Below are 11054 nucleotides of genomic sequence, written 5' to 3' on the forward strand. Positions count from 1 at the left end.
TTCCTGAATGAAAAAATCATATGACCGAAACGATCACAATTGATTTATTTCCGGTGAACGGAAATGACCGAGTACGCTCGGAACATCTCTAATGACACATTTCCCGCCAGAGTTCGAAGGTCTGAAAGAAGGTGTGATTTTTTCTCATTATTTATACCCACCGCTTTAAAAAGGGAGCTTTACAGTGATGGGGGGGGGGGTCAGTTACGCTTGGGGGATATCCATCTCTTTTCCGGAACTCCTCCTATACCACTGAAAAAAAAATTATGAGACTCTCCCAGGCCAGAATCTTTATGCTTTGATCGATCAGACATATGCGCAGGTATATTAAGGCAGTACCCAGATCATTTTTCAGCAAATTTAGATTTTTTTCGTAAAATGTAATATCGATAAATTGGAAAAGCCATAGATAAAACATTTACTATTATTATTCATTGTATAGACGTCATTGAGTCTTAGGCTGAAAGAAGCACTCCACTGCGACGTCATCACGTGGCGTCTATAAATAGAAAAATTGCCTTAACGAAAAAGCGAAAAGTTCAACACTACCCCGGGGATAATTTACTTCTTTTTGTGAAAATAATTATGTAAAAACATCACCAGGTCATGAAAAGTGCTGCTAGAATCCTACTCTCCAAACACAGAAAAAATTATTACAATGTTTCGCATGAAAATTTACCAAAATTTTCACAATTTGAACATACGATCAAGGAACTGTCATCAATTCATGTTAACCACACGATTCTAGTAGCACTTTCCAAGTACTATAGAATACAAGCTTTCGATACAAACAAAATTTATGTTTCAAAGTATGCGGCGTAGTGTTGAACTTTTGCATCTTTGTTGTTATAGAACGACAGAGGAAAGGCTGATCGGGATTTTAAAACACTGCCTGTGTTCATTATACGAAAACATGATCAGTATAAATCAGCGTACTTGATTCTTAATCTTTAATACTTATGAATCACACATAACTTTCACGGTATATGCTTTAAAACTCCCACTTCATATATTTGTTGTCATGAATTCTCGTCACGTTTAATTTTCACTCGGCAAATATTTGATCAATAGTTATGACGTCATGGGTTTGGTATTTTCCCCCCGTGATAAATACTAAGCTTTTTATACCACCCAAAAACGACAAGATTTAGTTTATATTATGTTTTTGAATTATTCCATTTACTTTTTGGACCTGAAATTAAACTTAAGATATAGATATTAAGAAATCGTTATCTCTAAAGTTCACGTCATACAGCTTACTATGACGTCATACTGTATAGGCAAGTACAATATCTGAGTACAGCCTTAACATACCCGCGTGGGATTCCCCATAGCAAAATACGAACTTTGTCATTATATTCATATGGGAGAGGGGGGTATCATTTTGTGTGCTCAGTCAATGCTCACAGTACCTCTAGTGTATTGAACATTATTGTTATAACAACAAGCATTCTGAGAGTATTGCATTGGCAATTCTAGTCCCTTACGAGCAAGTGTAATCTGGTTCCCGTCAAAAAATGAAAATGCCACAATTCCGTCAAAAATCAATGAAGCGGAACGAAATGCAAACTATAACTCATCAAGGTAAAGTCACACCAAAAATCAGCTCAATATCTGCAAGCGTTTAGAAAAAATTCATTGAAGCGTACTGAAATGCAAACTTGATCTGTAAATCATCAAGTTACACTCACATATCAAAAATCAGCTCAATATCTCCAAGCATTTAGAAAAAACGTGCAGAAAACCAAGTGTGACAGACTGACAGACAGGCAGACGTACAGCTAGACAGACAGACGGACGGACAGACTCAGAGGAAACCTATAGTCCACTCCGGTTTCACCGGTAGGGGACTAATAACAGGGTCGAAATTAACTTGTTCAAGCACTAGGCCTAGTGCTTGAACTTAAGCCTAGTGACTTTTAACTGTTCAATTTTCTTTTGCGTGGACTATACAGGGTACCCATCCCAAGATCCGTAAGATCTGCATGCTCATTGCACTATGATGTAAGATTGTTAGGGTTAGTCTTGCACCCGCCTGAGAGATAAGGGTTAGTTCTTGCACAAGTATTCGACTAATTAGGGTTAGTCTCGCAACCATCCGAGAGATTAGGGTTAGTCCTCGCATATTATTTGACTGATAAGGGTTAGTCTAGTATTCCAGGTCTGCGAGATTTGGGTTAGTCCTCACATACCATCCGAGAGATTAGGGTTAGTGTCGTGTTCTTTTAGATTATCATGATTAATTAAGAAATTCATTTGCATCAGTATTTTGTGCAAGATCTCAATACAGCTTCAATGGCATCTCATTGGTTTGTTTACACGGGAAATGGCTAAGTACGAAAGAAATGTCACTAAGCATGCGCCGAATGCAAAATTATTTTAGGTAGATTTTTCACTAAATAAACATTATTTTTTAATTTTTTTTCAGAGTTTGAGGTTAAAAACTTAGTTTAAAACACAGTTTCAAGCTAAACTTTAAACCATTTAATTCGATTTTAGAGTCAAAAAGGCCACAAACCTCATACTTTTTTTTTCAATCACTCACGTCATCTCTGATATACCCGGTATATATTGACGTTGCCTACAGCAACACTATATTTTAGCGCATTTTCTGGGGACCGGTAAACTCGTTCCCTTATTTCTATATGATGAAGATTTGATCCCATTTGGATTACAGCTACTGTGAAAATGGTATTAAAATGGGGAAAATATGTAAATACCCCTCCTCAACTAATTTAATATGATTTTATGAAAGAGAAAGAGATGTAAGGTGAGTCAGACTAACTCTCTCTCTCTTGAAAATCTGGGCGTAATTTTAATCCCCAGCCTTCCCTAGGTTGTTCCTTGAAATACACTAACACCTTTAATTTAGTTTAATATTTAAAAAAAAAAAGGGGGAAAAAAATTGTAAGGTCAAAAGCAATTCAAGATTTATGGACCAATTTCAACTAGTCCATATGGACTAGTGCTTTATAAAGTTTATTAGTCCAATACATTTTGTACTAGTCTCTGGCTTATGGAAATGAGCTAATTTCCAACTCTGAATAACCTATGATCCCTTGTGTACTTGTGTACATTGCGCCAAAAAAAGATGGTGTTTTGAAGAAAAGGAAAGCCTGTACTTCAAGTTCAGCATAAAATATTTTAAGAACGAACATGTTACCTTACATAGAAAAGAGCTACAGTTATACAAATACAATCCTGTTCATTTCACTAGAGTACCTCATTCAAAAGCTTCATTCAAGCCTTAGATTAAAACACTATTGATACTTATATTTCCAAGGATGCTAAGTTGAAGCTATCTGAGCCTATCAATTTTCTCCAGCCTATTTGATGTGTGCGCAATACCGGCTCACAATCAAGTTTGTTACCGGTCATCAGCAGTGTTACCCAGACATGCCAGATCGTCAAAATCAAGTATGCTAACTTTCTTGACTTGAAATTTATAAAAATCAATAATGTTATAGTCTTGTACTCCCAGGTACATGTATGCATTCATAAAAAAAAGCTGCCGTTAGAGTACTTTGTATTACATTTATTGATGTGTAATAGGAAGGGAGAAAATTTGATTGACCAGACCAGGATTCAAGACTCCAGGCCTGAACTATACTATAGACACGTAGTCTACAAGTCGAGCTGTCTGGCAATGGTTGCAGGGTTGTGGTTAACTTTTAAAGCATATACGTGTATCTTCTTCATCAAATAATTATAGTCCATATGTAAATTGGTTGCTAATAGCGAGCTTTGTTTTGGATGAAACTTTTCTTCTGTAGATTTTCTATGTAACATCCTTCTGAAAATGTAACTCATGCCATACATAAAAAATGGGAGTCATTGAATTGTTATGAAGAGAGTTATATTCAATAGAAGAACTCTAAACAAAATTGAAGTTAGATCCGTTTTAACAGTTTAAAGCTATCTTTAACGTATGGAATATTAGCACAACATACATACGTATTTTCAATCTCTTTATACAATTGCTTTATACAGATTTGCTAAAACTTGACGGTTGCACTCACTGATTACGCTGGTTGTTCCCGAATTAACAATGATTGATTGTATGTTGTTTAACGTCCATTCGAGAATTTTTCACTCATATAGAGACGTCACCGGTGAAGGGCTTCAAATTTTGACCTTTACTCGGCACTCAGGGCCATTGAGCAGTGAGGGATCCTTATCGTTCCAACGCCTCTCGTGACAGGGGGCCTCGGTTTTTAAGGTTTCATCCGAAGGACCCGCAACTTTCACTTCAAAGTGCCGAGCCCATGGTGAAGGAACAGTTGCTACCCATTTTTATCGACTTAGGTCAGTCGCGGCCGAGACTCGAACTCACGACTTCCCGATCACGGAGCGAGCGCTCTACCGACTGAGCTACCGTGAACACTGAACACTTCCGAATTAATAAAGTTTTAAAAAGGAATAGAAAAAAATTATGTTGATAATAAAGGACAATATTTTTTTTACTTTCTAATCGTTTATTCCATGACGTATAAATCCGAGAGAAGAACTATAACCCAATCATAATGAAGTATTTATACGGAAGTCCAGAAAAGCATATATAACATACATTTATATGTTTAAATTCCCGTTAAGAAACCTTTGTTGTATACTGCAATCATGTTATTTGAATTACCTTTTAAATATAAAGATGATCAGTCTGTATGAATGCAACATCATCAGAATTAGTTAGGTCAACAGTTTCACCAAAAAAAGTACTATCAGCTTATATTTTGATCTTGCTATAGCTACAGAGCCTACAAAATTATTGAGATGTAAGACTGTAGCTTCTTTGAGGTTCTCGTTTAAACTAAATTTAAAAGGGATAATATCAAGACACAAATAAGAAATGCCATAAAATATTCAAGTTCCAGTAAACACAGGGCCCTGAGCCGATCTTGCATACTTTCAAAGAAATGAGTATAAATTCTTCATAATGAAAAATTTTAATCAGATACTTACAAAATTTAATTACATAAATCAAGAGGATCAATTCCCCACAAACACATTCCAAAATCTGTTCTTATCATTTTATCATACTGGGTAATTTCTCATTCTTTGAAATCTTCTGCTGGTTTTGTCTTTTCCTGAAAATGCAAACTCCGAACCCGATCAAACTAATGAAAAGTAAGCCCCCTATTGTTCCACTGGCTATTATTCCGATCGTATCTTCAGCTGAAAAGATAAATAATAAACAATAACACAAAGGGCCACGCATTCTGAGTTTTTGAAACAATACCTCTGCTTTGGGTCAGAATTTGAAGTGTCAGAATTATATGTTCTGTGCTTACATTTGAAAATAGCATCCCTTGGTATCAGCTTCAATTTGAATCGAGACCTTTCTTGGTTTGGTTTGTGACTTTGTACTTCAGTATAGAATGTTGTCAAGAGTTCCTCCTCATTTGGATAAAATATTTCTCGACTGCAAATTTAGTACAGTTATAAGTCTGGAAGCATGAAATAGTACATAGTATTACAATTCTAAAATAAACGATGTGAAAGAATTCTCTTTCTGCTTTTATTTTTGTTAATTTGAGCAGTCCACCAGAAAACCAGCAATGGGATGCACGTCACACGTCATGTTTATGTTATTTTCAAACAAATAATCAATAACATCAGACAATACGGACAACGTTTATATCATTTATCAAATATTCAAGTAATCGTCCCATTTTATCAACCGCTTAAATTTTCTATAAAGTATTGCCACGGTTTCTTGTGGACTGACTTTTATTAACTTAAAGCTTTGAAAATGTTTGCCTTTCCTTTTAACTGTGGTAGGAAAAAATAAAATGAATTGTTTTCTATAATTATTAATATTTTCAAAATTTTAAGTAAATGAAATTCTATTACTGTTCTCCATAAAATCATTACATTAGCACAGCATGCAATATGCCACCCATGCCTGGGTTTCTGGTGGATTGTCTCTTATACAGAGTAATCAAAGCCTTTGAAATTTAGAAGAATCATGTCTTACAGTTAATGGTTCAGCTTTTCTCAATGCCCTGTATATTAATGATATGGAACAATCTGGATCTTCATGATACAGAGGATTAATCATCAGTTCAAAGGGCAAGAGGTCGGGGTCAATAAGTGAAGAAAATGATATTTAGTGGCATTTGATGTCCCCTCCTTGATAAGACAGTAGAATGACCTCAGCATTTATAGGGTTTAAAACGTGGGGCGGATTCTCACAGGCGTAGGTTGCAAAAGAATCTGTTAGCAATTCAAAAACATCCTCATATATATATATATATATATATATATATATATATATATATATATATATATATATATATATATATATATATATATATATATATATATATATATATATATATATATATTCTTTCTCAACGTAAATTCTCAGTATATAGTCTCCAGATACATACGTGTATACATTTTATGAATGTTGCATCAATCACAATTTAAAAAAGAAATTAGCATTGACAATTTCTCAATTTTCTAAAGAATTGCTATTGATTTCTATTATCAAAAATATTCATGCAGTTTCCTGTACATGTATTACTGATATCATATCTGTCTTGTACATCCTCTAAGTTTACTTTTACGTTTTTGTTAAATCTTTCCCCGGTGACATCTCTGATGATCAGGTCATTTCATTTTGCTGAGCTGACTATGCACCCAGACTACACAAGAGCAATAAGCTTACGATTTTAGTTTTTTTCCCCCCCGAAATTATCATCAGAAATGATTCTTTTAGAGAGTCCAGACAGAAGAAGAAAATATAAAAAGCACATTACATTCAAACACCTGGTATGCATGATAACCAGAAACTGTGAATACGATCAGGAACCTTAGAATAAGAGACATCTTTCTTGTGTCTGCAAGCATGAAGAATAATCAACAAAACAAATAAACAAATACTTATAATCTCTTATTAACATTGAAAAATTTCATTTTTCTTATGTCGTAAAGATTATACGGAACAAAATGAACTTACCTTTCTTAATGGGTTCCATCTCTATTGGTATGTTAAAAGAAGAAATACTTCCTTTATGACAGAAATTACACAGTAGCAGTTAGCAATGTTAATAAAACGAGAGAGAAATTTTTCAATATCACTTCATATTTGTGTCATTAACTGGCTTTTTTTTAAATTGAAGAAAACTGGTACTTTTTATTTTAATCTAGGATATTGACTGCATATCTGTTTTACATATACACAATAACCCAAGTAAAGTTTTATATATTTTAAATAATATGTTATTTATGTTATTATTATAATATAATTTATTAATTTATTATTAATTATTTATTAATTTATTAATTTATTATTATTTATATAAAATAATTATATATTATTTATAAGTTATTATTATTTATATTTATATTAATATAAATTTATTAATTTATAATTTATCCCTCGGGAGATGACACATTAAGTTTGTTATCCGGAAGTGAAGTCCTAGTGTAAGCTGCCATCGATAAGCTAGTGGTCTGGCAAATGTCCTGAATGATGAGATGGCACGATTTCTAAATATAGATGTAAACAAAATTGAGCGTTCTGTCTTATTATTACAAAATGGCCCATCTTAAAGAAAATCTACACAGGGTTCATTATGGGCAATAGAGGTAGAATCACTTGCGTGGTGGTCTTCAAAATACACATAAACATTGTATCTAGGCTATTGCGTAAAACGATGGTCAGCGCGCGGGGATCAAAATATACAAAACGTATCAGCCAAGGCGTGGATACAAGATTTACTGACGAAAGAAAACAGTGAATAGTCAATCGATAATTGCTGTCGTATATACATTGTATGTAAAATAAAACAGAACTTATTAATAATAATAATAATAATAATAATAATAAAATTCGAAGAAAAGAAATTTTTATGCCTAAAATCACAATTAAGCAGAAACATAAATGTCTCTGATTTAAGTAACTCAGTGCTGCAGGCATTGGAATAAAGATCAGAATTAAAGAATCATTACGAGTTTTTTTTTTTTTTTTTTTTTTTTTTTTTTTTTTTTTTTGGATGTCTGCACTATTTTTTTTATTATTATTTAAATTTATCTCTGCAGAAAAGTTTTAGGAAAAACTCGATTTTCTTTACTTGGCTCAGATTTTTAAGGATTAATAAATAAAGCAACTTATCGTTATCTCTATGCATGCAATTCTAATTTGCGTTTTTTTTTTTTTTTGGTAATAGGAAAGAGTAAAAAAAGTCACTCCTCGTACTCTTGAAATAAAGCCAAAATTATAAAATGTGCGTCTCATGCAACAGCCTATGAAATCGATGTTGGTAGATTGGGGTTCTAAAAGTTTCATTGTGCAAATGCTTAATTTTAGATGGTAACTTTTCATTTCTATAACCTTTCTATGCCTGCTATTTTCCCAGGAGCGTATACATGTACATGTACTTATATTATACATAATATAGCGTCAAAACATCAATCGGCAAGTTCAGCAGAAGAGTACGAGGCAGGAGAGTCTCAATTTTTCCCTTGATATTCCCAGTGGCTCAAGGCCAAGTCACTTCAGAAGATACGATTAAGGAAAATAAAGAAAATCTTTGGAAATTAATTGAGGTTCGGATTGCCTTAAGTTAGCGCTTTAAAATTTCTTTGCTGCCGTACAAGGCGACTAAGAGCTAAAGTCAAAGGGAAGGCTAATGTTTTATATCCATCTTCATACGGAAAAATTGTTATCTAATTTTTACGAATATTTCTCAGTGGTTAGATTTTTACAGACATTGAACAAACAATATTTAAAATGAATAAAGCATATATGTATTTACAACAGGTAAAATAATACAGGCACGTAGCATCAGGAGGGTCGGCCCCTTCCAATTTTTCCCCAAACATTGAAAATATTCATTGAAAGGTGCGCCCTTGCACCCTCTTCCATCTTTTGTTGCAGTATCGTACGTCAAATTATCCCATGGGAAGTATTATGATATAAAATATGTTTGTTGGAAAAGTTGTAATCCCCCTTCCAAGAAATGAAAATGTTGAGTTTGGACAGCCCCTTTTTCCCCTTGTCAAAGATTGTTCAGATAAGTCGTCGATTTTTTTCTGCCCCCCCCTTTTTTTCAAAAGCGATACTTCTGCCTGTAATAGCTGAGAAAATGATATAATATTCCACTGTTTATTCTGTGACATTCATGAAGCCAAAGAGATGACATTTCAGGCTTTCTGGAAAGCCAAACTTGTTTTCTATTTTTTCTTGATAATCAAGCAACAAAATATTTAAATGCCTATTCCAATGACAGGTAGAATAAAATTTTTGATAAACATTAAACCAGTATTAATTCTTTATGTGCATAACGATTATAAAACAAAACTAATATTTTTATATACAAGCCAATATATCAAATTCATTTATCGAGATATAAAAAGTTTAAGATTTTGAAAAGCAGAAGGGCTTCTTTGAATAAATTAAAATAACTGTAAAATGTGACTGTGTTGAAAATATTTTCCTTTTAAATACACATAATATGTATTATATAAAGTAATTGAAATGTAATTGAAAAATAAATGAAATTACAGGGTATTTTTTGCACTGTAATTAATTATATTCAATTACAAGTAGTTGAAAAAATGGTCGATTACAAATTACTTTCAATTACTCTGAAAATTGTAATTAATTACACGCAATTCAATTACTTTTTTCAATTACCCCATCCCTGACACGTACAATGTACCTTTCAATGCTTAAAGAGTATATTATATGTTTTGTAGTTGAATATGGATTATATTTCACTCTTAGGTGAGGAATATTTTTTTCATATTTTCACGATAGAAGCAAGATTAAAAATTGTCATAACGCAGTGTTGTAGGCTGTGACATCATAGGTTGTGAGACGTCATAGCTAAGCGATTTTGAGATAGAAAATTGAAAAGATATATAAAATCAACTATGTATAATAAACTATTTGGAGGAAGTCTCTGATGAGACTTATAGAAAACTTCTATATGAGAAGAAATACAATAAACACCTGCTTTTGCCTTCAACTCGACATTAAAATATATCGACAATGTATTATCAACTACCAATAGTTTTTTCATTCATATATCGATTCAATATATCCCAGTGAACTTAAAAGACGCCGCAGAGTCTGCCACATCTGTTTCATATTTGGATGTTTTACTGACTATAGACGATAAGGGCCAACAAACAACTAAACTGTCTGACAAACGAGATGACTTTCCCATCGTCAACTTTCCGTATTATGTAGTTATATTCCTCCATCATCTGCATATAGTGTTTACATTTCCCAACTTATTTGATACTCAAGAGCATGCTCCGATCAATTTTTAAACCGAGACAGGCTACTGACAGATACGTTGATGTTACAGAGATTTCAACCACCTCGTTTAAAGTCAGCTTTTCGTAAATTTTATGGTCGTTATAATGTCCTTGTAAGCAAATATAACCTGTAATTGAGTCGAATTTTGGCTGACTTGTGTCAAACCAATTGTTGGGCCTTTTTTAATACTGAATTTGACTACGGAATGTTCCGTCTACCTGATCGATACATGGGGCTCCCGGCGGGTGTGACCCGTCAACAGGGGATGCTTACTCCTCCTAGGCACCTGATCCCACCTCTGGAATTTCCAGGGGTCCGTGTTTTATGCCCTCTTCACAGAATTCTATTGTTTATAAATTTTGTGAGATCGATCACCTTTTTCATACATGAACATCTAAACATCTTATTATGTTTCCGATACTTATAATGGTATGTAAGATTTTAGTTATGGCCGTGCAACTTTTTTATGCATTCCGACTTCATCACATATGAACATAATTAAAATTATGAACAATCACGTTTTTTCTTCTTAATGTTAATCTTCAAAAAAATTAAAAATCATTAAAGACTCTAAACGAATCACTGACTAAGACAAACCTTATTTCCCAGAACCATTGTTCCTGTAATAGCCATTTTCTTAGTTATTACATCATCATAAAAAGTTTTTATTTCTTCTAATTGTTCAACGATGGGGTTGATATTTGAAAATACAGAAATAGTAGAAATAATAACTCTAGGAGATATTATTGCAATAAAAGTCATATCCTAACAAATACTAAAT

This window comes from Saccostrea echinata, unplaced genomic scaffold (genome assembly GCF_033153115.1).
Source record: "Saccostrea echinata isolate AGI-Se365-2 ecotype Australia unplaced genomic scaffold, CSIRO_AGI_Sech_v1 ptg000029l, whole genome shotgun sequence".
NCBI classification, from domain to species: Eukaryota; Metazoa; Mollusca; class Bivalvia; order Ostreida; family Ostreidae; genus Saccostrea; species Saccostrea echinata.